We start from the raw sequence: 7,209 nt of genomic DNA, 5'->3' as shown, positions 1-7,209 counted from the left end.
CAAGTGGAAGGACCCCCTGACACAACAATGGAGAGGACCTGACCCCCTAGTTACCATGGGCAGAGGATTTGGATGCGTTTTTCCCATAGGGGAGACAGCCCCCATTTGGATCCCTGCCAGGAACCTTAAGTTTTTACCCATCATCTCTATACAGGAGGATGTATAAGGATAAGCTGATCAACAAGGAAAGAAAAACGGCTATGGTGACCAAGGCTTGTGTTTAAAAGAGGAAAGCCAGAAAGATAACTAGTAACCATCCCCATGGGCAACCAGCCCTTGAGAATCTGTTGTGTTCTTTAACAATTGCAGATGGCGATAGTCCAGCTGTTGGCTGTCCTGACCTTCCCAGTCCCGGTAATGGCCCTACGGAACCTACATCAACCTCAACATGTGACCTGGGCAGTGATCAGTGCTGGCAATGCAGAAATCATCAATAGTACTACAAGAAAAGCTGTCCAGTCTACCTGCTGGCCTGACCTTCATTTTGATCACCACCCTATGTCATTATGTATGGACCGTTTAATATTTTTGTAGGAGCTATTTATTTTAATGCTACCTGCTCTAATTGTTCTTTTACTCATTGCTTGTACAACCACCTTTTGTTATGCTTTCCTGTAAACATGTCTAAATCCTGCTCTAGAACAAGCCCCAGCTCTGAACTCTGAAGTGGCAAAGACTGCTATCCCATCCTTGACTAATGTTCAAGGACTGCTAATGACATTTCTTGGCCTGGTAATGCATTTGTTGATGGTTTTTCTATGCCTTCCTTGCATTATACGTGCACTGCAAACCTCTTATGAGCTTAGCCAGCCAGTTACATAAGATCAAGCTCCAAGTGAATGAATTTCCCCTGAGAGGAATTGCAGCCAGAGATGGGTAAGAGGAGGTGTCAGTCTGACCCATCTAAGACAGGGCTTTCAGCTTTGCTCTGAAGAAAGTCCCGATGATGGGTCAGGCATATAAGGCGATCCACCCAACCTAAGGCAGGCAGTTCACTTCTTTAAAGAAAGATGGTAGAGATGTTGGGAGCCATTGGGAGCTGACAGTAAAGCTCAACGTCATCTTGACCCCTGTGCTCACTTAAAGGCATGTAAAAGGAACTGGCTTACTTAAAAGACACCAGATGCCCAGTATTGCTTTGCTTTGTCTGCAGTTTGTTTTAAATTTTCCTTGTTTTTCTGGACTATAGTAGAATGGCCTGAGTGTGGGGGCCCACGAGGATGCACCGTGCTGCATGTGTGGAACTCCCAATATCCAGGTTGCTCCCATGTTCTGAAGAGGAAGACCTTATGAGATACTGACTTTTATATATGCCCAGGAATTAATTGAACTGCTTTGGACATTTCTAACTGTGGTGGGACAGATGGTTATTTCAGTGCTATGTGGGGATGTGAGGTAACTGGGGCGGGCTCTTGGATCATGCACACGGACCCTCCCTATCCTTGTCTAGCGAATCTCACCCCCAGACTTGCCTCAAACCCCTTGTGTGGCCAATGATATCCTTACAAATGTAATCCTGTTAAAATAACCTTTACGGGGGGGGGGGAACGATAACTAACTGGGAGGTGGATCTGCCATTAAAACAAAAAAGGGGAATCTGTAGAGCACATGGACAGCAAAGATGGCACTGAAAGGGAGTTGAGTGGGCAGAGCCCAATTTGCTTTATGTTCAGTGCCAAACCAGCCCGTGCAAACTTAGGTGCATGATAGGGTGTGACCTTCACAGTGATTGGTTCCTCTTCCTCCCCTGCCATGCCACATGCTCTTTTTTCCTTTAAAAGGGCTTGCTCTGTGTTAATAAATGAGTTTTCCTACTTGACTTGACTCCCTGCTGCTGCTTCTGATTGTCTCCTGGGCTGAGGGAGGCTGGCGATCGGCCGCGCAGCCGCAATTACCTTTCCTCAGACCACGTCCATCTTTCGTGGGACGGACAAAGACCCGACACCCAACAATTAATGTCTTTGGATCTATGTGAGATTTGCGGGAAAGTAGTGTTTCTTGGATAAATTTGGGTGCTCCGTTGTTTGGCAAATAGATATTTATAATTGTAATATCCTCCTGAAGGAGAGATCCCCTAAGTAGTATGTAGCAACATTCTTTATCTCTTCTTACGAATTTTAATATAAGTCTATTTTATCTGATATTAGGATTGCAACTCTTGCCTGTTTATGGGGGCCGTTTGCTTGGTAGATGTTGTTCCAGCCTTTCACATTTAAATATGTTTGTTTTTATGGGCAAGGTGTGACTCCTGAAGGCAACAAATAGAAGGATCTTGCTTTTTAATCCAACTAGACAGTCTATGTCACTTAATTGTGGAGTTAAGTCTGTTAATGTTGAGAGACAGGACTGAGAAGTATTTGGAAGTTCCTGCCATTTTATCCATCTTCTTGGGGGCTGTGGCAACTAGGTTCTCCTATGGTTCTTGGATTCTCATTTTCAATGCAGTTTCTTGACCTTCATTGTGGTCTTGTTGGTTTTCTATGTGTAGAACATCTTTAAGAATCTTTTGTAGGTCTGGTTTGTGGAGATATATTGTATCAGTGTTTCTTTGCTATGGAAGGTGTTCATTTGACCTTCAGTTATGAAGGAGAGTTTAGACTGGTACAGTATTCTTGGTTGATAGTTGTTTGTCTTTAAGGCATCGCATGCATAATTCCAAGATCTACTTCCTTTAATTGCTGAGAAATCTTTGGTGATTCTAATTGGTTTCCCTTTATAGATGGTTAATCTTTTCTCCTTGACAGCTTTCAGGATCATTATGTTGGTCTGAATTGATCCTGTATGGATTATAATGTGACAGTGGGATAGCCTGTTCTGGTCTAGCTTATTTGGAGTTCTAAAAACTTTTTGTATCTGAATAGGCCTATCTTTTTGCCGGTTTGAGAAGTTCTTTGCTAGGATCCTGTTAAAAAAAATTCCTAGACCATTAATTTCTGTCTCTAGGTGCTCCTCTACAACCATTATGCTTCTGATGGTGTCTTCCAAATTTTGAATAGATCTATCATATATCTTGGATTTGTCTTCGATTGTTGTAGGTTCTTACTCTATAATATCTAGGCTGTCTTCAATCCCCAAGTTTCGATCTTCCGGATGGCCTCACCTACATTCAGAAATTTCTACTTTGTTTCTTTTGTTTATTCCTTCTAATTGGTCGCCTTTGATGGCTTCAAGTTCTTTGTTGAAGCTTTGTTATAGAAATTGTATGAACTCTTTTACATCCTTAATTTGGTGTTCAGTGTTTATTCTCAAATCACTTATTTAATTGGTTATGGTTTCCTTGGACTTCCATTCCTTCTGTTGGGTTCCATTCAGCATTCCCTTTGTAGTCTCCCTGACTTCTTTCAGCTCTCTGTTTATGGGTTCCATAGATTCCTCTATTGATCTTCGTCTATTCTCGTCCCACTCTCTCAATTCCTGTATTAATCTGATTAGCTTCCTCATATGCACCCAATTCCTGTAGTTCTCTTTAAGTGTTCTCAGCCTGCTCACTCCATTCCTGACTTTCTCTTTGTCTGGTCTTGGCCTGCTCACTTAATTCCTTTATTTCTCATTTAGTGTTCTCAATCTGCTCATGTAATTCCTGTATCAGTCTTTGAGTAGCATCCTCACGCTCATGAGATTCCTGTACTGATCTTTAGTTTGCCTCGTCTTTCTCCATATCATGCTCTTACTGATCCTTTGCAGGTTTTCAATCTTCTCATTTACCATGTTTACCATTAGTATTTGTAGAGATTTTTGGGAACTCTTGTCTGGATTATTCATGATCTGTTCTGCCCCCTGATTATCATGAGTGGGAGTTGAGCTCCCCGGATTGCCATTTTTCTTGTGTTTTTTTCCAGCTTCTTCTGCCCATTTGGGATGAGAGTAACACCAGCTTTGTGGTAGAACACTATTTTAAGGCAACCATGAACCAATGTCCGTAGTTGCACAGTCAAAAGCCTGCAGATACAATCTAATTCAAAAGATACAATTTATTAAATACCAAACAATTATGTATTAATCGTCCACAAACAACAAAGAAGAATTTGGCAGAAATTAGGAAGAAATGTGGGTAAAAATAAGACTAAAGGGATGTGGAAAGGTAAAGGGAGAGTGTAATTAACCAGGTCCTTATCTCAAGGAGGGAAATGGATTGGACAGGATGATAGTAGAGAGAAATAAAGAAGAAAAAGAAAAAAAAGACAAGAAAAAATGGAAAAACAAAAATTTAAAATTAAAAAGTGAAACATTTAGAATTATGCAAGTTTAAAGAAGTAGTATTCTGAGAAGAACGGGGATAGGAAGAGAGGAAGTGAGGGATAGAAAGGAGTTGAAAAACTAAAAACTAAAAAATGCTTAAAATATTTTATAGGTATAAAGGGTTAATACTGCTACTAAGGAATTTAAGTCTAAGAGGTTTTGAATTGAGTAATAAATTTTTGGATTAAGTGTGTACACAACATGGGATAAGGTCTAATAATCAATGTCGGGTATATCTGGGGACGAGCAGAGCAGCAATAAAGTCATGCAAAAAAGAATGAAAGAGAAGAAAAATGAAAAGAATGAGAAAGAAAGAAAAAAGGATCAAAAATTCAATAGAGCTAAAAAATAGCACACACACATATACACCTAAAATCTAAAATAAAAATTGTAAGAGGAAGAAAAAAAGATTAATAGAGAACAATTTTTTCAAATAAATTAAAAAGTAAAAATTTAACAAAAAATTTAAAAAGTTTTTAAAAAAGGTACAAAGAAAAGATTTCTTTGATTTTTTTGGGGGGATGGGAAGATCCTGTATCTCCCTTGTGTCCATAACCAGTGTCCTGTTGGAGTCTCTGGTCTGCTTGTGGTGTCTGGTTTTCCTGTGGCTTGATTGGTTACTTAAGTCAGTTTGTTTGGGCAGGCAGAAAAATGCACTGCTTTACCCAGGATTTTGTGATCCTCCTCCTCCCAGGCTAGTTCAGAGGGAGGGAGATCTGCTTTGAGCATCACAAAAGAGGGAGATGGCTGTTTCCTCTAGTTTAGAGTTGCTGTGATGAGGCTAGGTTCTGGGTAGTGTTGAGGCCTTTCAGCAAACAGTAGCTTTTTCCTGAGGGGCTAGCTTCTGAGACACTCACACAGCCTAGCCTGTAGCCTTTCTCAGGGTTTATGTTTACTGAATTTCAATTGATTTTCTTGTCTGCTGTAGGGAGTGGCAGCCTCTGGCTCTGTTTACCCAGTGAAGAAAGTCCCTCCCACAGGGGCAGAGTTTTCTCTGGTCTTTGTGAGTATCAAAGACAGAGATCTCCGGTAGTTGGGGGGGGGGAGCGGAAGGGTGGCCTTCCTTCCTCTGCTCTCTGAGAAGGAGTGAGAATGTCAGGGTTCTACTCAAGAGAGTCTTGTTTCCTGGGTTGTCTCTGGTCTGCAATCTGCAGGATGAAGATATCTGACACTTGTCAGTTCTTGCTGGTGTTGAATAGAATCCACTCACATGCTGCCTCTGGCGCCTTTGTCCCGGACTCTTTCTGTTGTAAGTATGATGGCTACGGCCGTCGCTGCCGCTGCCAACACAACAGCAGCCATGGTCTCTGGCACATGCTCAGATCTGTCTCCTTGCCTGTATTTTCCCTCTCTGGCCAAACTCTCTGTACTGTAATGGCACACTTGGTGAAATTCTCTGGCCTACGATTGTCCACTGGAACACTAAAACTGCTTCCTATGTGAGAGCATGTTTAGCCTCCAGCTTCTCCTCCCCCATCTTCACAGAACTCCTTAAATGTGTTTCTTAAAAATAGAAATATTTTTAAATTCTCATGCACACTTCCCATTAGGCAGTTCAGATGATGTTAATCTGAATTGTTGTCAGATTTATTTGTGCATATGTGAGATGGTCTTTGAATATGAAGTTTGGCCCTGGATGCTGTCCTCTGTCCCCACCCCTCCTTTTGGTTTTGTTTGCTTTAGCAGCCTCTCACTTGAGCCACATCTTCCAGCTTTTTGTTTTTCAGTTGGAGGTAAGAGTTTTCATGGTTTTCAACCATGAGCTTCAGATTTCAGCCTTCAGGTGATCTACTGAGTGTTTTCCTGTCCTCTTTTGTGAAAATACACACCCTCCTGGCATCAAAGGTAAAAGAACAACTTAAAAGTTGTTATGATAGTCCCAACCCAAAGAAGATACCTGATATATTTGATTTAAGTGTTAAGATATAAAATTTGGATTTTTGGAAAGACTGAGTCTCTTTAGTGTCATTTTGGGAAAAGTGAATCAAATATTCACAGATAAAGGGAATAAAGTAAACCTGTTTTCATGAGGAGTGTTAATGAGAAGAACAGTAGTTTTTGTCATTACTGTAGCCTACTTGAAACAGTTTCAAAGTACAGATGCTAAAGTATATTTTCTGTGTAATAATCACTGAATTCTAAAATTATTTGTTTTCCTCAGCATTTTCTGTTTGTCCTTATCTGCTATCTCATTTGAAACATACACCTTGGTACGAGGGCCTTGTGTAGTTAGTTTACATTTTAGGAAAGGAATTTTAGGTTTTTAAAAATCAGAAAAGCTAATAATGATAATCATTTTCAGATGTCCTTCACATTTCTCCACATTTCATAATATTGGTTTAATATGCTATCAGTATATTTATAGGCTACGAAGTATGATTTTGGTTTTGGTTTTTGTGCTGGTATTGGGGCTTGAAATCAGTACATTGGTCTGTCACTAATGCCAGCATTGATGGCTCATTCCTGTGATTCAGGCTAATCAGGAGGCTGAAATCTGAGGATAAAGGTTCAAATCCAGCCTGGTCAGGAGAGATTATGATGCTCTTTTCTTAAATTCATGACTAAAAAGCCAAAAGTGGAGTGTGGCTCAAGTGGTAGAGCACCGGGCTTGAGCAAAGAAGCTAAAGTGTAGTTATGTGTAGTTCCTAAAGGATAGTTCCAAAGTCCTGATTTTAAGTAGCAGTACCACCCCACAAGAACACACACACACACACACACACACACACACACACACACACACACATGTTTTCTTTGTCCCCAAAAGCATTATGGTTCTCTTTATGTGCCCCTGAAATCCACTTTGCTTTATTTTTCATTCGGTTGGTGATGTTTTCACAGGGAGAGCAAAGAAGTGGCTGTTACCTGAGTCTTGGCTGTCTGTGCTTTTGCTGGGATGACCGCGGTCTGCCTTATTGAGCATTGAGTCCCAGAGAAAACTCCATGAATCACATGGAGGGAAATATATGAGAA

Source organism: Dipodomys spectabilis, unplaced genomic scaffold, assembly GCF_019054845.1.
Source record: "Dipodomys spectabilis isolate Male_0828 unplaced genomic scaffold, ASM1905484v1 ptg000332l, whole genome shotgun sequence".
NCBI lineage: Eukaryota > Metazoa > Chordata > Mammalia > Rodentia > Heteromyidae > Dipodomys > Dipodomys spectabilis.
Note: the sequence above shows the minus strand (reverse complement) of the source record.